The 25,123-nt window shown below is 47.4% G+C and overlaps 2 pseudogenes; one reads left to right on the top strand and one right to left on the bottom strand.

Moving 5' to 3' along the window:
- LOC123039675 (uncharacterized) lies at positions 1-2,904 on the top strand (annotated as a pseudogene).
- A 19,554-nt stretch (positions 2,905-22,458) lies between these two features.
- On the bottom strand, positions 22,459-22,970 carry LOC123039571 (mavicyanin-like; annotated as a pseudogene).
- Between the last annotated feature and the right edge of the window lie 2,153 nt (positions 22,971-25,123).

Here is a 25,123-nt window from a genome sequence, read left to right as displayed (position 1 = left end):
ATGACCGCCCACGTCAGGCGAATGGACAGACGGCCGTGGCACGGCATCCAGTCCGGCCCGGCAGGGGGGGGACACATTATTCTGTTCCGTGGCCGTGGGGAGAATGATGCCACTCCGGACGCGGCGGCCAGCAGCGGCGTGCGATCCGTGTCACGAGCTGGTCAATCCAATCCAATCCAGCCGCGTGAGTAGGAGTACTAATCAATCAATGCCCCGTGAGAAAGAAAGAGAATGGCGTTCCTTGTCGTCTCCACTTGGGGATCTGTCGGGCTCCTCTCCTGGCCCTTTCCGATGTTCTTTTCGAGGGCGACCAAGTTGTCATACTACTCCTGCTTATAAATAGAGGTAATAGCACACATGTCCTTATACTTGCATGTCAGGTGATGGTTTAGTCCTTATAGTTGCAAAAATAGATTATTTCATTCCTGAACTTGCAATGGAGGTGCAAATTTAGTCCTAAACCAATCACAGCTCACCAACTGGATGCCAAGTGGCCTGGCTGGTCAGCGCGCGGCATTTTGCACTTAGCCCCCCTGCCTTCTTGCCTTATCAACCCGCAGTTCAACACAGGGTCCGTATGCTACCTCCAGCTTCATCTTCTTCCTCCTCTCGCTGATCATCTCATCTCATGCGGTGCTTGGGAAGCTCTGCTGCCCCACTCGCCCTCGCTAGCTAGCGATATCCCAGGTTGAAACCTCTGTAGGGGAGTAGCCAGTTGAGGTAGAGACGGAGGGGTGGTTGGCGGTTCATAGGCCGTCGCCGTGCTTTCTCTCTCCATGATTGTTTAATGTTCGGCTACTGATCCCTAGCTCCGGAGGGCTTCCTCGGTTGTTCCCACTTTGGTTCTTCGACATGATTTCCTTCTTGTTTTTGCGATTATTGTCTCTTTGTGTGGTACGGCTTGGAATGGAAGATCTCTAATGCTTGCGCTGTTGGTTCTCATGTTGAATATTGAATGTTGAAAAAGAAAAGGGTTCCTCGAGGGAATGTTGAATGAGCAGTTCGATAAGCACAATTTCTTATGAGATTGGCTACTGTAACTAACTGATGTCCCTAGCCTTTCTCCATTCATTCCGGCGCTTTTCTTGCGCTGCCCCATTTTGAAATTTCAGGACAAACAACATGTTTTACTGTGTGCTTTAGGTGGCTTTTTTCTAGATCAGCTATGCTTTAGATGGCTGCATTTTTGCGCCAAGGCTAGCAAGTAAGTGGTGTTTTTCTGTTCTTGCCGCAAATTAGGTGAACTTTTTCCTCCTCCTATGGTCAGTGTTGTGCAATTTCGTGTGCATTGCTGCTTGCTACAATGCGCACAGTAGCTCACCTTGCATCTTCAACTTAGTGAAGGAACAATCTGTTAACTGTGTCCTCAGCAGCGGCGTTGATGTCACCGATTATTTGGCTCACGTATCCTACTGCTGCTTTGCTTCAGGTCTTTTAAAATTAGTACTAGTGTGCAAGATTTGGCCTTTGGCGACTACGGAGCTAGGCCTCAAGATGTCTAGCAATCCATCCTATCAGCAGCATCTGGGGCTGGATGCCATGAACACTTGTTTCTTCGGAGGCAGCAGCATGATCGGTTCTTCCGAAGCGCCATTCTTCTACCCAAGCATGCCGCACGATGCGGGCTTCGGCTCCAGCGGCGCAGAGGTGGCCGCGCATTTCATGGCCAGCAGCGCCGTGACCGTGATGGTCACTTCGCCGGCGAACCAGCTCGTGTGGTCTGCCGCCAAGCGAGCATGTCCACGGACGAGATGAACGACCACGCGTACGCCGTCGCCGGCGAGAGCTGTAGTACCGTGCACTCCATGCTCCCTTCCGCCTCCGGCTCGGCGGACTTCTTTCAGTACGGGCCGGCGGAGGTCACCATCTCCCAGTCGTCAAAGATGGCCAAGCTCATTACTGAAGAGCCACACTGCAGCTAGCTCTACGACGGACCAAGCGTTGCCTCCACCCACCAGCCGTATTACCTGACGGCGTTCTCCGGCGGCGGCGACCTTCCGGACGCGGTCGCCGACGCGGCGAGGGGCCTGTCGCTCAGGCTAGGTGCCCAGTCTTCCTCGGTCACCATGGCGAGCATGCCGGAGCAGTCCTCGGAGGTGAGCTGCTCCGGCCTGACCCATGTGAACAGCGAAGGCTTTGGCTACCAGCAGCCTCAGGCCGTCAGGGCTCACGCCGGCGCCGGCCAGTTCCATCTGCCTCCTTACGGCGATGTCGGTGCCGGCGACTACGAGCTGCGGCACGTGTACCCACAGATGTACTCGAGGCCTCCGCACTTCTCGCAGGTGCTGTCGCGGTAGGGATACGCGCACATTGCCCAGGAGCTGTGTTGAATGGGTTCGCCGGCTACCTGCTGAAAGACATGGCCGAGATGACTGATGATTCAACCAGCGACATTGGCAGCGATGCGAGCCTGCTGCCCTCGTCGAGCTGCTCGGCAAGGACGCCGTCGTCGGTGAGCTCCAACCACCTGATGCTGCCCTCCGAGGAGCACTCAGCTGACGGCGGGAGGTGGATGGAGGCTCAGAGGGTGAGGAACGATCTCCTGAAACTGCTGCAGCTGGTGAGCGAGCTGCTGAATTTCATCTCAACTTCAGACTGTTATTACCATGGTAAAAAAAACTTATGGCAGAGCCTGTTGGATGGATGCAGATGGACCAGAGGTGCAACCGGTGCTTCGACGATATCCAGACCACAACGTCCAAGTTCAGCAGCATGGTGGCGCATCTGGGCGGCGGAGGCGGTGCCATCGCGCCGCCGCCGTTCGCGCAGCGCGCGCTCTCCGCGGTGTACCGGAGGCTGAGGAAGCGGATTACGGGCCTGATCATGGCGGTGGCACAGAGGTCTGGCGGGGGCGGTGGCGTAGATTATTTCAACACAGCATGCCCACAGGGTACTGTGGGTTGATAAGGCAAGAAGGCAGGGGGCTAAGTGCAAAATGCCGCGCGCTGACCAACCAGGCCACTTGACATCCAGTTGGCGAGCTGTGACTGGTCTAGGACTAAATTTGCACCTCCATTGCAAGTTTAGGGATGAAATAATCTACTTTTGCAACTACAAGGACTAAACCATCACCTGACATGCAAGTATAAGGACCTGGGGTGCTATTACCTCTTCTCGAAGCCCATAGGGTGTAGTTGGTTTGCAGGTCCCATGATCCGGCCGGCGCGCCCACCGTGCGACTGGTGCCGAGCACCATCCCGAGCATGGCCACGACCACGATGATCATGATAAGAACTTTAGCCCCCATGGATTAAATGTAGATTGACTAGCTAACTGAAAAGATTGGAGCTAGAGTTAGCACTAGAGAGAAATTTGATAGGATCCAAGGAAGTTAGAGAAATGGCTGCACGATGAAATCTGTTGTAAGATCATTGATGTCGCTATGTCAAAATATATAGGCGATGGATTGGTTCAAGCTAGGATCATCAGGTGAGAGCGTGTCGACCAGGTGAGGTATGGTAGGTCTAAAATGCATGAATATGAGTAATAGTACTCCCAGATGAATTTAAATACATGTTGGTGCGTGCATGCTTGGCTCGCCTATTATACTTTGGTAATCTAATAATGGTGACGACGGAATTCGTAGCCGAGAGTAGATTGGGTCTGGCGGCAAACCCTTAGGCTGCTATCGATGCGGTGCCCGAGCTTGCTAAACATTAATTATTTGAACATAAATCTTTGATTAACATTATGAACATATTGGTGCGAGCGTGCATATTCCTACCACATGATAATTGATTTATTAAGATGTATGTCATTGTAAAAAATGGCAAAAAGAAAACGCAATCATCTTTTCTCAAGAGTACACAAATTACGTACCATAGCTTTATTATATAGAAGGCAGGATAACACATACAAGAAGGGCAATAATAGGTGTTGGTCGACTGAATTTGGTCAAGATCGGTCACCAGGCACACCATTGTAATAGGCCATCAAGGACAGTTGATTTCACGAATCGTTCTCTCTCTCTCGAAACAAGTTTTCGCCCCCTTTATAGATAAAGGCATAAACAACCAAACCGATACAAAATGACCTGATACAAGGCATTGTGGAGAACCTCATAAGCTGATCTAAAGAAAATTTATAATACTAGCCAAGAACCCTAAAAACGCACTAAGTGCACCTAAACGCCTCGAGCTAGCAGCCGAGAAGAAGCACATGAAACCCGCCACCGTGCAAGAGGAAGACCAACCCTCACCGACGACGCCCCCAGGAGGGTAACTACACAAAGCGTCACCACCGCTGCATCAGCAGAAGCTACGAAAGGTTTCATACAGAGAGTTGGACGGCAAGGAGAGGTCCAAGGTGACGCCCCAAGAGGAATACAACACCCGCAGGCCTTGTCGCCACCGACGCCGGAGCGCAAAGCTTTCGTTCGACCACATCTCCCACCACATCGAGGAAACTCTAACGGGGACCCAGCATGACGGACTGGGAGCACCAGATCCAAATCAGGGCAAAGCTTCCATCAAAGTCGTCTGCTACGCCAAGATCACCCATCACCGTGCACCTCGCCACCCACAGGGCCAAGGTACACCGTTAACACCCGCCACCACGTCGCTCGCTGGACAGCTAAGCCACGTAGCCCGTGTCAGGTTAAATCCGGCGGATCTCGGGTAAGGGATCCCGAGCTGATGATGTGCTTGATGGTAACATGATGAACAAGGGCTTGGCGAGCTGAACTCTTGTAATTTTTGTTTCTTGGCGAGCAGATTTTGGGACACAAGAAGAAACCGAAATATGGCAATGCTTTCAAAGCTTGACGAGCTGAAGTCTTGTAATTTTTGTTTCTTTTTTTGGCTCAGTTTATTAGGGTTTGTTTTCTTCATTTATCTTCTTTGTAGGCTCATCTCAAACTAGTGTATACATACACCTCCCAATAATATAAAATTTGGCAGTGGGTGTTTACCCCACAATTTCGCATTAAAAATCAAGTTACTTATCTAGACGAATTTAGCTCTGCCTAAACTTCTGTTGTATATAATGGATGGATGTAATGTCATTGCAGTCAACACAACTTTGATAAATTAATTTCGTGGTTACACGCTTGGTAATTATTTGGGTTTTTGCAAGAAGATATGTTGAATCCAATTATAATGAATGCTATTACATTTAACAAAATAATTGAATTTAATACACAAAGGGACCATGCTACGACCTATGAAGGAAAAAAAAAGGACCACAATTATCGTTCACTCTAAAAGAACAACGTAAAACTGTTGGGGAACGCAATATTTCAAAAAAATTACCTACGATCACGCAAGATCTATCTAGAAGATGCATAGCAACGAGACGAGAGAGTTTGTCCACGTACCCTCGTAGATCGAAAGTGGAAGCATTTAGTAACGCGGTTGATGTAGTCGAACTTCTTCACGATCCAACCGATCCTAGCACCGAACGTACGGCACCCCTATGTTCAGCACACGTTCAGCTCGATGACGTCCCTCGAACTCTTGATCCAGTTGAGGACGAAGGAGAGTTCCGTTAGCACGACGGCATGGCGACGGTGATGATGAAGTTACCGGCGCAGGGCTTCGCCTAAGCACTACAACGATATGACCGAGGTGTGTAATTATGGAGGGGGGCACCGCACACGACTAAGAGAAGACTTGTTGTGTCTTTGGGGTGCCCACTGCCCACGTATATAAAGGAGGAAGGGACAGAGGCCGGCCCCCTAGGGGCGCGCCAAGTGTATGAAGTCCTGCTAGGACTTCCAAGTCCTAGTAGGAATCCCTTTCCATTTCGGGGTAGGAGAGAAGGAAAGAGGGAAAGAGAGAGGGAGTAGGAAAAGGCAAGGGGGGCGCCGCTCCCTTCCCCTAGTCCAATTCGGACCCATGGCGGGGCGCGCGCCATCTCCCCTTGGCCTGCCTCCTCTTTTTCCGTATGGCCCAATAAGGCCCATTACTTCTCCCGGTGAATTCCCGTAACTCCCCGATACTCCGAAAAATACCCGAATCACTCGGAACCTTTCCGATGTCGCAATATAGCCTTCCAATATATGAATCTTTACCTCTTGACCATTTCGAGACTCCTCGTCATGTCCGTGATCTCATTCGGGACTCCGAACAAACTTCGGTCATCAAATCACATAACTCATAATACAAATCGTCATGGAACGTTAAGCGTGCGGACCCTACGGTTCGAGAACTATGTAGACATGACTGAGACACATCTCCGGTCAATAACCAATAGCGGAACCTGGATGCTCATATTGGCTCCTACATATTCTATGAAGATCTTTATCGGTCAAATCGCATAACAACATACGTTGTTCCCTTTGTCATCGGTATGTTACTTGCCCGAGATTCAATCGTCGGTATCATCATAGCTAGTTCAATCTCATCACTGACAAGTCTCTTTAGTCGTTCTGTAATGCATCATCCCGTAACTAACTCATTAGTCACATTGCTTGCAAGGCTCATAGTGATGTGCATTACCGAGAGGGCCCATAGATACCTCTCTGATACACGGAGTGACAAATCCTAATCTTGATCTATGCCAACTCAACAAACACCATCGGAGACACCTATATAGCATCTTTATAATCACCCAGTTACATTGTGACGTTTGATAGCACACAAGGTGTTCCTCCGGTATTTGGGAGTTGCATAATCTCGTAGTCAGAGGAACATGTATAAGTCATGAAGAAAGCAATTGCAATAAAACTAAACGATCATTATGCTAAGCTAACAGATGGGTCTTGTCCATCACATCATTCTCTAATGATGTGATCCTGTTCATCAAATGACAACACATGTCTATGGCTAGGAAACCTAACCATCTTTGACTAACGAGCTAGTCTAGTAGAGGCATACTAGGGACACTCTGTTTGTCTATGTATTCACATATGTACTAAGATTCCGGTTAATACAATTCTAGCATGAATAATAAACATTTATCATGATATAAGGAAATATAAATAACAACTTTATTGTTGCCTCTAGGGCATATTTCCTTCAGTCTCCCACTTGTACTAGAGTCAATAATCTAGTTCACATCATCATGTGATTTAACACCAATAGTTCACATCTTTATGTGATTAATTCACATCGTCATGTGACTAATACCGAAAGGGTTTTACTAGAGTCAATAATCTAGTTCACATCTCTATGTGATTAACACCCAAAGAGTACTAAGGTGTTATCATGTTTTGCTTGTGAGAGAAGCTTAGTCAATGGGTCTGTCACATTCAGAGTCGTATGTATTTTGCAAATTTTCTATGTCTACAATGCTCTGCATAGAGCTACTTTAGTTAATTGCTCCCACTTTCAATATGTATTCAGATTGAGACTCAGAGTCATCCGGATCGGTGTAAAAGCTTGCATCGACGTAACTCTTTACGACGAACTTTTTTATCACCTCCATAACCGAAAAATATCTTAGCGTACTCCACTAAGGATAATTTTGACCGTTGTCAAGTGATCCACTCCTGGATCAATATCGTACCCCCTTGCCAAACTCATGGCAAGGTACACAATAGGTTTGGTACGCAACATAGCATACTTTATAGAACCTATGGTTGAGGCATAGGGAATGACTTTTATTCTCTTTCTATTTTCTGCCGTGGTCGTGTTTTGAGTCTTACTCAACTTTACACCTTGCAATACAGGGAAGAAATCCTTCTTTGACTGTTCCATTTTGAACTACGTCAAAATCTTGTTAAGGTATGTACTCATTGAAAAATCTTATTAAGCGTCTTGATCTATCTCTATAGATCTTGATGCCCAATATGTAAGAAGCTTCACCGAGGTCTTTCTTTGCAAAACTCCTTTCAAATACTCCTTTATGACTTCTAGAAAATTCTACGTCATTTCCGATCAACAATATGTCATTCACATATACTTATGAGAAAGGCTGTAGTGCTCCCACTCACTTTCTTGTAAATACAGGCTTCACTGCAAGTCTGTGTAGAACTATATTCTTTGATAAACTCATCAAAGCGTATATTCCAACTCCGAGATGCTTGCACTAGTCCATATATGGATCGCTGGAGCTTGCACATTTTGTTAGCACCTTTAGGATTGACAAAACCTTCTGGTTGTATCATATACAACTCTTCTTTAATAAATCCATTAAGGAATGCAGTTTTGACATCCATTTGTCAGATTTCATGAAATGTGGCAATTGCTAACATGATTTGGACAAACTTTAAGCATCGATACCAGTGAGAAAATCTCATTGTAGTCAACACCTTAAACTTGTCGAAAACCCTTTTCGACAAGTCGAGCTTTGTAGATAGTAACACTACTATCAGCGTCCGTCTTCCTCTTGAAGATCCATTTATTCTCAATGGCTTGCCGATCATCGGGCAAGTCCACCAAAGTCCACACTTTGTTGTCATACATGGATCTCGTCTCAGATATCATGGCCTCAAGCCATTTCGCGGAATCTAGGCTCATCATCGCTTCCTCATAGTTCGTAGGTTTATCATGGTCTAGTAACATGACTTCCAGAACAGGATTACCGTACCACTCTGGTGCGGGTCGTACTCTGATTGACCTACGAGGTTCGGTAGTAACTTGATGTGAAGTTTCATGATCATCATCATTAACTTCCTCACTAATTGGTGCAGGCATCACTGGAACTGATTTCTGTGATGAACCATTTTCCAATTCGAGAGAAGGTACAACTACCTCATCAAGTTCTACTTTCCTCCCACTCACTTATTTCGAGAGAAACTCCTTCTCTAGAAAGGATCCATTCTTAGAAATCAATATCTTGCCTTCGGATCTGTGATAGAAGGTGTACCCAAAAATTTCTTTGGGTATCCTATGAAGATGCATTTCTCCGATTTGGGTTCGAGCTTATCAGGTTGAAGCTTTTTCACATAAGCATCGCAGCCACAAACTTTAAGAAACGACAGTTTATGTTTCTTGCCAAACCATAGTTCATACGGTGTCGTCTCAACGGATTTAGATGGTGCCCTATTTAACGTGAATGCAGCTGTCTCTAATGCATAACCCCAAAACGATAGTGGTAAATCGGTAAGAGACATCGTAGATCATACCATATCTAATAAAGTATGGCTACGACGTTCGAACACACCATTATGATGTGGTGTTCCAGGTGGCGTGAGTTATGAAACTATTCCATATTGTTTCAAATGAAGACCAAACTCGTAACTCAATTATTCGCCTCCACAATCAGATCGTAGAAACTTTATTTTCTTGTTACAATGATTTTCCACTTCACTCTGAAAATTCTTTGAACTTTTTCAAATGTTTCAGACTTATGTTTCATTAAGTAGATATACCCATATCTGCTCAAATCATCTATGAAGGTTAGAAAATAATGATACCCGCCGCGAGCCTCAACACTCATCGGACCGCATACATCAGTATGTATTGTTTCCAATAAGTCAGTGGCTCGCTCCATTGTTCCGGAGAACGGAGTCTTAGTCATCTTGCCCATGAGGCATGGTTTGCAAGCATCAAGTGATTCCAAAAGTCCATCGCATGAAGTTTCTTCATGCGCTTTACACCAATATGACCTAAATGGCAGTACCACAAGTATGTTGCACTATCATTATCAACTTTGTATCTTTTGGCATCAATATTATGAATATGTTTATCACTACGATCAAGATTCAATAAACCATTTATATTAAGTGTATGACCATAGAAGGTTTTATTCATGTAAACAGAACAACAATTATTCTTTGACTTAAATGAATAAGCGTATTGCAATAAACATGATCCAATCATATTCATGCTCAACGCAAAACACCAAATAACATTTATTTTAGGTTCAACACTAATCCCGAAGGTAAAAGGAGTGTGCGATGGTGATCTTATCAACCTTGGAATCATTTCCAACACACATCGTCACCTCACCCTTAACTAGTCTCTGTCCATTTTGCAACTCCAGTTTTGAGTTACTAATCTTAGCAACTGAACTGGTATCAAATACCCTGGGGTTACTATGAACACTAGTAAAGTATACATCAATAACATGTATATCAAATGTACCTTTCACTTTGCCATCCTTCTTATCCGCCAAGTTTTTGGGGTAGTTCCGCTTCCAGTGACCATTCTCTTTGCAGTAGAAGCACTCAGTTTCAGGCTTAGGTCTAGCTTTAGGTTTCTTCATGGGAGTGGCAACTTGCTTGCTATTCTTCTTGAAGTTCCCCTTCTTCACTTTGTCATTTTTCTTGAAACTAGTAGTCTTGTTAACCACCAACACTTGATGCTCCTTTTTGATTTCTACCTCGACAGCCTTTAGCATTGCGAAAAGCTCGGGAAATGTTTTTTCATCCCTTGCATATTATAGTTCACCACGAAGTTCTTGTAACTTGGTGATAGTGACTAGAGAACTATGTCAATCACTATCTTATCTGGAAGATTAACCCCCACTTGATTCAAGCGATTGTAGTACCCAGACATTCTGAGCACATGCTCACTAGTTGAGCTATTCTCCTCCATCTTGTAGACAAAGTACTTGTCAGAGGTCTCATACCTCTCGACATGGGCATGAGTCTGAAATACCAATTTCAAATCTTGGAACATCTCATATGCTCCATGGTGTTCAAAAATGTTTTTGAAGTCCCGGTTCTAAGCCGTAAAGTATGGTTCACTAAACTATCAAGTAGTCATCATACCGAGCTTATCAAACATTCATAACGTCTGCATCTGCTTCTGCAATATGTCTGTCACATAGCGGTGCATCAAGGACATAATTCTTCTGTGCAGCAACGAGGATAATCCTCAGATCACGGATCCAGTCCGCATCATTGCTACTATCATCTTTCAACTTAGTTTTTCTCTAGGAACATATCAAAAATAAAATAGGGGAGCTATATGTGAGCTATTGATCTACAACATAGATATGGAAATACTATCAGGACTAAGTTCATGATAAATTTAAGTTCAATTAATCATATTACTTAAGAACTCCCACTTAGATAGACATCCCTCGAGTCATCTAAATGATCACGTGATCCATATCAACTAAACCATGTCCGGTCATCACGTGAGATGTAGTAGTTTTCAATGGTGAACATCTCTATGTTGATCATATCTACTATATGATTCACGTTCGACCTTTTGGTCTTAGTGTTCTGAGGCCATATCTACATATGCTAGGCTCGTCAAGTTTAACCCGAGTATTCTGCATGTGCAAAACTGGCTTGCACCCGTTGTATGTGAACATAGAGCTTATCACACCCGATCATCATGTGGTGTCTCGGCACGACGAACTGTAGCAACGGTGCATACTCAAGGAGAACACTTATACCTTGAAATTTAGTGAGGGATCATGTTATAATGCTACCGCCGTACTAAGCAAAATAAGATGCACAAAGGATAAACATCACATGCAATCAAAATATGTGACATGATATGGCCATCATCATCTTGTGCCTTTGATCTCTATATCCAAAACACCGTCATGATCTCCATCGTCACCGGCTTGACACCTTGATCTCCATCGTAGCGTCGTTGTCGTCTCGCCAACTATTGCTTCTACGACTATCGCTACCACTTAGTGATAAAGTAAAGAAATTACATGGCGATTGTATTTCATACAATAAAGCAACAACCATAAGGCTCCTGCTAGTTGCCAATAAATTTTACAAAACATGATCATCTCATACAACAATTTATATCTCATCACGTCTTGACCATCTCACATCACAACATGCTCTACAAAAACAAGTTAGACGGCCTCTACTTTGCTGTTGCAAGTTTTACATGGCTGCTACGGGCTTCTAGCAAGAACCGTTCTTACCTACGCATCAAAACCACAATGATTTTTCATCAAGTGTGTTGTTTTAACCTTCAACAAGGACCGGGCGTAGTCAAACTCGATTCAACTAAAGTTGGAGAAACAGACACCCGCCAGGCACATGTGTGCAAAGCACGTCAGTAGAACCAGTCTCACGAATGTGGTCATGTAATGTCGGCCCGGGCCGCTTCATCCAACAGTACCGCCGAATCAAAGTAAGACGTTGATGGTAAGCAGTATGACTATTATCGCCCACAACTCATTGTGTTCTACTCGTGCATATAACATCTACGCATAGACCTAGCTCGGATGCCACTATTGGGGAATGCAGTATTTCAAAAAAATTACCTACGATCACGCAAGATCTATCTAGGAGATGCATAGCAACGAGACGAGAGAGTGTGTCCACGTACCCTCGTAGCCCGAAAGTGGAAGTGTTTAGTAACGCGGTTGATGTAATCAAACGTCTTCACGATCCAACCGATTCTAGCACGAAATGTACGGCACCTTCGTGTTCAGCACACGTTCAGCTCGATGACGTCCCTCGAACTCTTGATCCAATTGAGGACGAAGGAGAGTTCCGTCCGCACGATGGTGTGGCGACGGTGATGATGAAGTTTCTGGCGCAGGGCTTCGCCTAAGCACTACGACAATATGACCGAGGTGTGTAACTGTGGAGGGGGCATCGCACACGGCTAAGAGAAGACTTGTTGTGTCTTTGGGGTTCCCCCTGCCCACGTATATAAAGGAGGGAGGGAGAGAGGCTTGCCCCCTAGGGGCGCACCAAGAGTATGGAGTCCTACTAGGACTTCCAAGTCCTAATAAGAATCCCTTACCTTTTCGGAGTAGGAGAGAAGGAAAGAGGGGAAGAGAGAGGGAGTAGGAAAAGGCAAGGGGGGTGCCGCCCCCTTCCCCTAGTCCAATTAGGACTCATGGGGGGGGTGCCGCGCCACCTCCCCTTGGCCTGCCTCCTCTTTTCCCATATGGCCCAATAAGGCCCATTACTTCTCCCGGTGAATTTCCGTAACTCCCCGGTACTCTAAAAAATACCTGAATCACTCGGAATCTTTCCGATGTCCGAATATAGCCTTCCAATATATGAATCTTTACCCCTCGACCATTTCGAGACTCCTCATCATGTCCGTGATCTCATCCGGGACTCCGAACAAACTTCGATCATCAAATCACATAACTCATAATACAAATCGTCATCGAACGTTAAGTGTGCGGACCCTACGGGTTTGAGAACTATGTAGACATGACTGTCGGTGTCAAAACCAGTGGATCTCGGGTAGGGGGTCCCGAACTGTGCGTCTAGGCCGGATGGTAACATGAGGCAAGGGACATGAAGTTTTACCCAGGTTCGGGCCCTCTCGATGGAGGTAAAACCCTACGTCCTGCTTGATTAATATTGATCATACGGGTAGTACAAGAGTAGATCTACCACGAGATCGGAGAGGCTAAACCCTAGGAGCTAGCCTATGGTATGATTGTTGTTGTCTATGTTGTCCTACGAACTAAAACCCTCCGGTTTATATAGACACCAGAGAGGGTTAGGGTTACACAAAGTTGGTTACAATGGTAGGAGATCTGTATATCCGTATCGCCAAGCTTGCCTTCCACGCCAAGGAAAGTCCCTTCCGGACACGGGATGAAGTCTTCAATCTTGTATCTTCATAGTCCAGGAGTCCGGCTGAAGGTATAGTCCGGCCATCCGGACACCCCCTAACCCAGGACTCCCTCAGTAGCCCCTGAACCTGGCTTCAATGACGACGAGTCCGGCGCGCAAATTGTCTTCGGCATTGCAAGGCGGGTTCCTCCTCCAAGTACTTCATAGAAGATTTCGAACACAAAAATAGTGTCCGGCTCTGCAAAATAAGTTTCCACATATTGCCATAGAGAGAATAACATTTACACAAATCTAATCTGCTAACGTATTCCGTAGTGTGACACACCACGGTCAAGCCTTTATCCGAGTCGCTTCATTATCCCACCTCAGCGCGTCATGCGAGGCGGTTTCCTTGGCACGTCTTGTTAAAGTAGAGATCGTGTACCCTTATTCCGGGATTCTCATCAATACGGGCGTGGGTAACCCAACCACTTCTAGGACTCCTAGATTATAGGCAAGTCCAAACGTACACGGAGAGGACGCTTGATATTCACCCTCTTTATAAAGGGACAAGGCTTTTATTTTTCCCTCCCGTGCTCAATCGAATCCTTCCCCCACCTCAAGCTCAAGCGCCCAAAGTTCAGCTCAGGTGCTCCGAACCTTCAGTCATGTCCGGATCTAGCCCTCAAGGCCGATGGGTGCCTTCCTCCGTCACGGAAGAAGACATCAAAAAGTTGAGGGAGGCCAGATATCTGACCGCCGAGATTTTGCATCGGCTGCCTCCCCGAGGGCAGGCCGTGCCCACCCTCGAACCCAACGAGAACGTCGTGTTCGTCTCCCACTTCCTCTGAGGTCTAGGCCTTGCTCTGGATCCTTTCGTCAGGGGTTTGATGTTTTACTACGGGCTAGACTTCCATGATCTAGCTCCGGACTCCTTTATTCATATCACGACATTTATTGTCGTGTGCGAGGCCTTCCTCTGGGTCACCCCTCACTTTGGCCTATGGCTCAAGACCTTTGAAGTGAAGCCGAAGATGATCGAGGGGCAACATGCAGCGTGTGGAGGTGCCTCAATACGCAAGATGACGGGAGCTCCGTGGCCCAACGGTTCCATCCCAGAGGTGTCTGAATTGTGGCAACAGGAGTGGTTCTACATTACGGCTCCTAGAAGTGCCAAGTGGGCGGCCCCCTGGTTTTCCGCTCGGGCCCTCCACCACAGCTGATGTCATGGATCAGCAGAGGTCTGAGCTGGGGCCCAGCCAAGGACGTACCTATACTGCAAAGCCGCATTCGAGATCTCTTCAATGGAGATTTCAGTTTGGTTGCGGTAATACAGGTTATGCTGGTTCGTCAAGTCTAGCCTTGCAAACGCCGGCCTCTTCGCCTGTGGGAGTTCAATCCCGAGGGACCGCGTGCTATTCAAAATTTTCTCGGCCTGGCGCACGAGGAGATGTACAAGTCATTCTTCGAACCTCGGGTGGAGTGTCCGGAAATCACCGAGGACGTGGGCCTGAGTAGTAACCGCGCCGCTGAACAGGTAAGGCATCTTCCGGCCGAACATACTATCTCTCCTTTATTACGAAGTTATTTCTGAGAGTTCGTTTTTTGACCAGGACTGGCTAACAAAGGCGAAGTTGATTCGGTGTTCGGCCCCCCTCCATGAGGGTTTGGAAAATACGGTATTGGAAAAGACGCTCCAGACCGCACCTTGCCGGAGCCCTTGAAGGAAGATACTATGGAGGATAATGCGGGCGGACGCGGGCCCCCAACACTGCCCATTCTAGCCGAGGGAGCGAGCGTCTCCATGAAGGAAGACGACCAGAAGAGTAAAAGGACCGCGCCCGGGGATTCGGAAGCCGAAGCTTCCAAACGGGAGAAGAAGTCTCCCACAGAGGGTCCTACCTTGGGGGGCGCTGTTGCCGCACAAAGTCCGCGGGAGGATCACTTCTCCCACGAGTCATAAGTTTCCCAAAATACTTTAATAGTACATATATGCCCTCTTTTTCTTCTGAGAAAATAACCACCGCATATATTTTTGCAGTTCGGGCCTTAGCCCCTCTCAAATGAGCTCGTCTTCGAGGGATCTTCTTCCAGAGATGATGGAGAGTGAAACGCCTCCTCCGGACTCCTTCGCTCCGGAAGCGGGCGACCCTGAAGTGTCGTCGTGGAGGGCCTCTCAGAGTCCGGTGAGACCGGAAGATAATCCCATTGACCCTCGAAGCTCCCAGTGTCCGGCTCTCGAAGAGAGCAGAGAAAAGAGTCCGGCACCGTATAGTGTGCGATCAGATGTTCTGAGGGAGTTGGTGGGGCGAGCGGCCATCTCAGATGAACACCATGTGCTGATGAATACGGTGATGGAGAGAATATCGTCCGCCAAAAGCGGATTGCATGAAGCTTTTATGAGTCTACTAACAGACTTTGAGGTACGTAAAAGAATGTATGATAGTCCTGCACATGCTAGGTGTGCCCTGTGTAGATAGTAGCCCCTGAGACTCTGGTTGTCATCGGAAACGACGGAGAACAGAGGATCATATTCCCAGGTAATAACCATACTGCCTCTATGTGCAGGTGATGGAAGCTCCAGTGGCTAGCCGGACTAGCAAATTTGCCCATTTAGAACGGTAGTTGGATGCGGCAGACGCCGACATCGAGCTTGTTAACAAAAGGCTTGACGAGGCACAGGGTAAGTGTCATTATCTGGTAAAGGCCACATAGGAATAGCAACATGATGCCAGTATCTTTAATATGTTGTGACTGTAGATGGTGCTGCCACTGTTGAAGCCTTGCGGGCAGAACTTGCCCGAGCCAAGAAACAAGCAAGGTTGGGTAACACAGCTGCTTTGAAGGCGGCTGAAGAGTTGCAAGCCGAGAAGGCCGTGCATGGCGAGAGCCGAGACAAGATGGCCAAGATGGCCATAGAATTAAAAGCCACCGCCGACCGTTGCCGGGTTCTTGAAAAGGAAAACCAAGCGAGGGCATCGGACCTTGAGAAGGCTGCTACGACGAAAAAGGACCTCCGCTCTGCTATGAGGGCAAAGAAGGAGGAGCTGCGGGAAGACGGGGATATTGTAGCTGGGAAATCCTTTATGTTGCGGAGGAAGTTCGGAGATCCACGATATGCCCCTCTGGATCGGTTGTGGAGTTCGGAGGATGTATATATGGATTTGGCGGCGAGCGCTGCCGATGCGGCCAAATATTTCCAGGGTCAGACGGACCGTGAAGTAGACCAGCTATTTTGGAGACAATTCCATTCTCCCGAGCGTCCGCTTTCATTGACTGACCAATTAGCCGAATGGGCTGAACTAAATAGGTTGTCCGGACTTTCCATGAGGTCTGTTGTGGACCAGCTATGGCCAGAAAGGTCAAAACCGAACAGCTATTTCAGCTTGGTGCAACAGTTCCTTGACGTGGTGCCGCGCATTAATGCGATGAAGAGGTCGGCGTGCATAGAGGGCGCACGGATGGCCTTTGCCCGTGTTAAAGCATACTGGGCGGAGATGGATGCTACCACTGTTGCAGCGCGGGATTCGGCCATAGGTCGAAGGGCTGCTGAGCACTACTTTGAAGAAGTTCTCGAGGGTGCTCGTTTAATAGAGACCCAGTGCTCAAAAAATATTATGTTTGAGTGATATGTAATCTCATTGTAAGCGAAATGCTTTTATAAATTTTTATAAGGCTATTTTTATACTTTTGCCTGAAAGTAATATGATGCCTCCTGGGCGGCCGTTTATATATACACGTGTATAACCTGAAAGATTGCAGCCGTCGGCTTCAACCCTCACGCATATAATGCGGAGGTGCTTGCAAAAACACGCATTCACACTTAACCCAACGTCTTGGTCCTATTAAGAAGGTGATAGCGGAGCGAGCGAGGCAACCAGACTATAATGCTTTAGCACTTTCACTTAGCCATAGGAGTTTGACACTGGGGCTACTAGATAGCCCCTGGTGGCTCCGCACTCTCCCGATCTCGGGGTGCGTACATGCCTGGCTAGAAAACGGTCCTTTGTTAAGGCGGAGGAATTCTATCATTCTCACAGGTCATCGAGTGGTTGACCAGTCTCACGCTATATCATGACAGTCAGTTTTCGGCTTTCTCTACTGAGGTGCTCGTCCGGATGAACCAGGGCACAATCGCAGTAGTTCTCCTAGTGCTACCTTAGCCGGTAAAGCGGAACGTAAGGCACCAAAACACAGGAGCCGGGCAAACCCAACATTTGACCAAAGACAATGATTCGGAGCTGATGCATATAGGGCCAAACTCGCGACGCCGAACACTCCCTAAGGTATTCGGTCTTTGTGGTATAAACCGGGCCTAAATAATGGCCTTTGTAAGAAGCCCCTTGTGTCCAGGTACGTGCATTGTTCTGGCGTGGCCACATGCCAAGACGTCAGCATCCTTCTCAATGGTGGATATGTATCAACAAGAGACAGTAAAAAAGGTTTACGCAGGGTCTTAATCTGAAAAGAATCCTTGGAACGGGTCCCTGCTGCACGTCTGCGCCTGTGTCTCCGTTGTGCCGTATCCTGGACGGGTGTAACACGATGATCGTCTGTAAAAGAGAGGAATTTAGGTGAAAAAGTTGTCGTGCAAAAAGATAGTTTGTTAAAGAAACCATGTATAATTCAAGATGAGAAGAAATTGCCACTTGTCTGCGCGTGTTGAGCCCCTTGTATTGACAAATAGGGGTGTGACCGTTTATTCGGTATGAGTAGCAGTGCCGGACTCGATTAGTTGTGTCTGAGGTCTTGACGGCCTATTGGACGCTTTCTGGTCTGGGCTCTTTAGTGTGCGGCTGCCGAGGCAGCCTCACTCTCTTCGGCGCGCAGAGATCGCTTGATATTTCCGTGCACTGTAATGATGCCATGTGTACCGGGCATCTTGAGTGTGAGGGAGGCATAGTGTGGTATTGCATTGAAGCGAGCGAAAGCTTCGTGTACGAGCAGTGCTTGATAGCCACTTTGAAACGGAGCGATGTGGAAAGTTAAATGCTCGCGGCGGAAGTTATCGGGGGAGCCGAATATAACTTGTAGTAGGAGGGAGCCCGTACAACAAGCCCCTGGGCCTGGCGTTACTCCTTTGAAGGTAGTATTGCTATGGCGAATTTGTGTTGGGTCTAACCCCATCCCGCGGATTGTATCCTGATATATTAGGTTTAGGCTACTGCCGCCGTCCATCAAGACTCGTGTGAAGTGATATCCGCCAATTACCGGGTCTAATACCAGGGAAGCCCATCCTGCGTGTCGGATACTTGCTGAGTAATCGCGATGGTCGAAAGTGATCGGTTGAGACGACCAGTGGCAGGACTTCGCGGTGACAGGCACTTGGGTATATTTTCCTGGGAGTGCCGCGTTGTTTTTTCCCTTGATCACGTGTAACACGTTTACTGTTTTGACTTCTGGTGGAAATTTCTTTTGTTCCCCCGTGTCTTGCTTGGGGGGCTCGTCCTCGTCTTCACTTGGTGTATCCTCCCCCTTGTGTACGGCGTTGAGCTTGCTGAACTGCTTGAAGACCCAACATTCTCTATGGGTATGATTAGCAGGTTTACCAGGGGTACTATGGATCTGACATACTTGGTCCAGAATTTTGTTGAGGCTGGACAGTTCATCCCCGGTGCCTTTAGGGGGCGGCTTTTGACCTGGCCGAGAGCTTTTGAATCCGACATTTACTGTCGTGCCCTTCGTGCTGTCTTCTTTATTCCGGCGTTTGTTATTGCTGTTGCGCCGTGATTTCCCGTTTCCATCTCTAACTTCAGATGTACTGGGGTCGCTGGTGCTGCACCTGGCTAGCCAGCTGTCCTCACCCGTGCAAAAGCGGGTCATGAGGTTTGTTAATGTGGCCATCGTTCTCGGCTTATTTTGGCCGAGGTGTTTGGCGAGCCATTCGTCACAGACGCTATGCTTGAAAGCTGCCAAGGCTTCGGCGTCCGGACAGTCGACAATCTGGTTCTTTTTAGTAAGAAACCTGTTCCAAAGCTTTCGGGCTGACTCTCCGGGCTGTTGAGTTATATGACTCAAATCGTCCGCATCCGGAGGCCGGACATAAGTCCCTTGAAAATTTGCCCCAAAGGCGTCTTCGAGCTCTTCCCAACTTCCAATGGAGCTTTTGGGGAGGCCTTTGAGCCAGTGACGAGCTGGCCCTTTGAGCTTGAGGGGTAAGTACTTGATGGCATGGAGATCATCTCCTCGAGCCATATGGATATGAAGGATGTAGTCCTCAATCCAGACCCCAGGGTCTGTTGTTCCGTCATATGCCTCTATGTTTACGGGCTTGAATCCCTCTGGAAATTCGTGGTCCAGCACCTCATCGGTGAAACATAGGGGGTGTGCAGCACCCCTGTAGCTGGGCGTACCACATTGCTCGGATGTTTGTTGTGTTGCATTGTATGCTGGGGCGCGCTTGCGTGGTCCATAGATGGATCTTGTTGCGCCGTCCTTTGGGTGCGAGCCCTCGCATGGGTCGCGTATTGTATTGTGAGCGGCGTTGTATGCCGCTCTGTGTTGGTAGAGGGGTCGTCTATCCGACCAGGTGGCTGCTTTGATATTTGGTTGTGGGGGTTCTGAGGCCTCCTCATCGAATTCGGATAGCAGCTTTTGCTTTGGGTAGCTCTTGGAGGGGCGATTGTCGCCGTACCTTGCTGCAGTGTTAAGTATTTTACTCCATCTGATTTGGAGTGTATCTTGCGCGGCCTTGAGCCTTTGCTTTTGCTTTTTCAGACTCCTCGCGGTGGCAACAAGCCTTTTATGGGTAGTTTGCTGCTCCGGGTGTCTGTCCGGCGTTATGTCGTCCGGACCATTATCCTTGATAGGATTTGTTTGTTCGGTTTGATTACCCGGATTGCCATTGTCCGGCAGCGGTTTGCCCTGCTCCAGCGCTGGGTCTGTGTGATCTCTATTTCTGTCGAGGCGGGATTTGGGGCGGCGCTTGCGTCGCCGCTTTGACTGCTTTTCGAGGGAACAAGCCTTCGGTGCGTCCTTCCGCTCCTTGTCGTCATCTTTTGGTGCGTCCACCATGTATACGTCATATGACGAGGTGGCGTTCCAGGGTCCAATAGGCACTGGTTCTTCATCTTCTCCTTCATCGGCGTCCATACCGTTGATGTCTTCGGAGTCGAAGTCGAGCATGTCGGTTAAATCGTCGATAGTGGCTACAAAGTGGGTGGTGGGTGGACTTTGAATTTCTTCATCGTCCGCATCCCAATCTCGCTGATCGTAGTCCGGCCAGAGCTCTCCTGATAAAGAGAGAGACTTTAGTGATTTTATAATATCGCCAAAGGGCGAGTGCTGAAAGATGTCTGCGGCAGTAAACTCCATGATCGGCGCCCAATCGGATTCGATCGGCAGAGGCGCGAATGGTTCGGAGTCCGGAGAGGAGTCCGGCTCCTTGGAATCATGAGTCTCGCGGAGTGCGGGGCTGGTGTTCGGCTCGATCGCCATTAGGATCGCAGCCCCCGAGGCGGCGTCCAACCACCCATCCTCGATCGGCGCGGTTGGCTCCGAATTAAGGGTCAAAGCCGATGCGGGTGCGGCCTTCAGGGCACTGTTAGACGGCAGAGCTAGATCATGCTTGTCGTGGCAGTGCGGCGCGCTCGGCAGTGGCTCGAATCCGTCGAAGATCAAGTCCCCGCGGATGTCAGCCATGTAGTTTAAACTTCCAAATCTGACCTGACGGCCAGGGGCATAGCTTTCGATCTGCTCCAGATGGCCAAGTGAATTGGCCCGCAGTGCAAAGCCGCCGAAGACAGAGATCTGTCCGGGGAGACAAGTTTCACCCTGGATCGCATGGCTATCGATGATCGTAGGAGCCATCAAGCCTGACGGCGACGACACAGAGGAACTCTCAATGAAAGCACTAATGTCGGTGTCAAAACCGGCGGATCTCGGGTAGGGGGTCCCGAACTGTGCGTCTAGGCCGGATGGTAACAGGAGGCAAGGGACACGAAGTTTTACCCAGGTTCGGGCCCTCTCGATGGAGGTAAAACCCTACGTCCTGCTTGATTAATATTGATCATACAGGTAGTACAAGAGTAGATCTACCACGAGATCGGAGAGGCTAAACCCTAGAAGCTACCCTATGGTATGATTGTTGTTGTCTATGTTGTCCTACGAACTAAAACCTTCCGGTTTATATAGACACCGGAGAGGGTTGGGGTTACACAAAGTCGGTTACAATGGTAGGAGATCTATATATCCGTATCGCCAAGCTTCCCTTCCACGCCAAGGAAAGTCCCTTCCGGACACGGGACGAAGTCTTCAATCTTGTATCTTCATAGTCCAGGAGTCCGACTGAAGGTATAGTCCGGCCATCCGGACACCCCTAACCCAGGACTCCCTCAATGACCGAGACACATCTCCGGTCAATAGCGGAACCTGGATGCTCATATTGGCTCCTACATATTCTATGAAGATCCTTATCGGTCAAACTACATAACAACATGCGTTGTTCCCTTTGTCATCGGTATGTTACTTGCCCGAGATTCGATCGCCGGTATCATCATACCTAGTTCAATCTCGTCACCGGCAAGTCTCTTTACTCGTTCCGTAATTCATCATCCCGTAACTAACTCATTAGTCACATTGCTTGCAAGGATCATAGTGATGTGCATTACCGAGAGGGCCCAGAGATACCTCTCTAATACACGGAGTGACAAATCCTAATCTCGATCTATACCAACTTAACAAACACCATCGGAGACACCTATAGAACATCTTTATAATCACCCAGTTACGTTGTGACGTTTGATAGCACACAAGGTGTTCCTCCGGTATTCGGGAGTTGCATAATCTCATAGTCAGAGGAACATGTATAAGTCATGAAGAAAGCAATATCAATAAAAATAAATGGTCATTATGCTAAGCTAACGGATGGGTCTTGTCCATCACATCATTCTCTAATGATGTGATCCCGTTCATCAAATGACAACACATGTCTATGGTCAGGAAACTTAACCATCTTTGATTAACGAGCTAGTCTAGTAGAGGCATACTAGGGACACTCTGTTTGTCTATGTATTCACACATGTACTAAGTTTCCGGTTAATGCAATTCTAGTATGAATAATAAACATTTATCATGATATAAGGAAATATAAATAACAACTTTATTATTGCCTTTAGGGCATATTTCCTTCAAAAACAAGCCGCAACAACTATCGGACCGAGCCGGGCTACCGTAGACTGATCAACCCCAGTGGCCGCAGCTGAGCTTCATACTGTCACTGGCAGCGACGTCGGTTCCCTTTCCGTCGGCACCGCTGCACAGTCCGCACTACTTTCAACTTGACGTTTACCTCGACCTTCATGCCGACGTCGCAGTGCCCGGAGACGCCGTAGATGAAATACTGGGTCCCAACGATGGCAAGCGGAACAACATCGTTACCGGTCGGGAAAATCGCTACGGGGTTGGAGCCACTACAGGAGTCATACCCCGTCTTGCTCACCTCCACCACGTTGTGCACGGTGGCGAAGTACTGGAACTTGAGCTCATCGCCAGGGGTGAACCTGATTCTCGAAACCCACTAGGAGTAGTTGGTCTGAAGGTCCCACGACCCGTCCGGCGCGCCCACTGTGTGGCTGGCGCCGAGCGCCGTCCCAAGGATGGTCACGGTCACGGTGATCAGAATAAGAGCTTTGGTCCCCATGGATTAAATATGGATCTACTAGCTAGCTGACTTTGTAGTAACTGAAAATATGTTGGGGGTGGAAGTTTGCGCTAGACAGAAAATTGGTTATGTTGTCTGGTCAACTAATGATCACAAGCTCCAAGGAAGCTAAAGAGTGAAATGGCTGCAGGATGGATGGTGTTGTGAGATCATTGATACTAGTGTGTCGTTTGACATCGATGGATGTGTTAAGGATCATCGGGTGTAAGCGCGTTGACCAGGTGACATAGAGTAGGTCCTCAAAAATACATGAAAATGACATCATACACGTTAGCTCCTGAAACTGATATCTTCTATATCTAAATAGCTAGCCTCCACTAACATATTTCTCTCAACATGCAAGCATACCACCTCATCATTCAACATGCATAGAAAAGGCCCACCCAACATGCAACTATGCATATTAAAAATCCACTTCAACATGCAAATATGCATGCATGTAAAATTCCATTCTATTATGATATTAAATTTAATTCATATATAGTTTTAAAAACTATTATTTCAAATATTCATGTTTCATGTAACCAAAATCTCACTAAAATACTGCAAAATATTCCCGCAACAACATGCGGGGCATCATCTAGTTATTATATATGCTTGACTCCATATAGCTTTAATACTCCCTCTATTTTTGTTTACAAGGCCACTATCAAAATTACAATTTGCAATTATACAAGGCCCCTAACATTAATCGAGGCAAAATTGATGACGTTTGCCTCGTACTTCCTCCTTTTCGGTTTATAGGGCTTATCTCAAAATTTTAGTTTTTCCATTTTATAAGGCTCAATTTGGTTGTTTTCCATCACATGTTCAGATTCCAAGGTGCATTAAATCATTGCATGCAAGTGTTAAGAGAAATTTGACCAATGCATGTACTTTATGCATGCATGCATTGCAATTTATGCACTGATAAACATAATTTTTTGAGGAAAACAAGTGCATTAATTAGGTGCTTTTGCAAACTACAAAAAGTATTCCACCATTCATCATCTACCTTGGTTGGTGAGATTTTTGAATTGAGCGCTATAAATCAAAAAGGAGGGAGTACTAGCACCCGAGGACATTAATATCTCTTGTGTGCATGCGGGAGTGAGAAGGTTAGCTTGCATTTTCAACATTAATCAACAAATGAGGAGTAAGAGGGTTGGCTTGTTGTGCGTGAGAGAGAAAAGCCACATTAATTAACACGACAAACAAGATGACAAGCTAGCTTTGCAACATTGACTTAAACATAGCATTGATTTTTACCTTGGTACCTGTAATATGTGTTTGTGGCCTTGTATACAAAAATGGAGAGAGAGTAGAAAACTAACAATGGAGAAGATGAGATCGGTAGCCTTCAGTAGACCGAGTCTGAGGACAAAGTAACGAAATCGTCAGTAGACCATGTCCAAACAATTAGTTAGGAAATCATCAGTAGCCATCCGTAGACCTTGTCCTAGTTCGATTTTGCAAGAAGATATGTTAAATCCAATTATAATGGAAAAATTACATTTAACAAAAGAACTGATTTACAATACACAAATAAGCATGCACGGCTGGTCAAGAAGAAAAAAGCACCACAACCGTCGGTCACTAAAAGAACAACACGAGACCAACCGCGACAATGGCTAGACCTAGCCGCGCCACCGCAGACTGGTCAATGCCAGCCGTCGTGGCCGAGCTTAATACAGTCTTATACCGGCACCGGAGCCGCTTCCCCGTCCCTTGGCACCGTTGTACTGTCCGCACTGCCTTCGATTTCACGTTGACTTGAAACTTCATATCGGCAATGCAATGCCCTGGAACGCCGCAAATGAAGTACCGCGTCCCTATGGCCGCAAGTGGGACGACATCAATGCCGGTCAGGAACATCGTGATGGGCTGGAGCTATTGCAGGTGTCGTACCCAGCCTTTCTCACCTTCACCACATTGTGCACGGTGGTGGAGTACTGAAACTGGAGCTCATCGCCGATGGTACCTAGTTCTCGAAGGCCACAGGGTGTAGTTGGTCTGCACGTCCCATGATCCGGCCGGCGCGCCCATGACCGGTGCCGAGCACCACCCCGAGCATGGCCACGGCACAATGATCAGGATAAGAACTTTAGCCCCATTGATTAAATGTCTACCGACTAGCTAACTGAAAAGATCGG

The sequence above is a fragment of the Triticum aestivum genome, chromosome 1A (genome assembly GCF_018294505.1).
Source record: "Triticum aestivum cultivar Chinese Spring chromosome 1A, IWGSC CS RefSeq v2.1, whole genome shotgun sequence".
NCBI classification, from domain to species: Eukaryota; Viridiplantae; Streptophyta; class Magnoliopsida; order Poales; family Poaceae; genus Triticum; species Triticum aestivum.
Note: the sequence above shows the minus strand (reverse complement) of the source record. Positions and strands in the feature narration are given on the sequence as shown.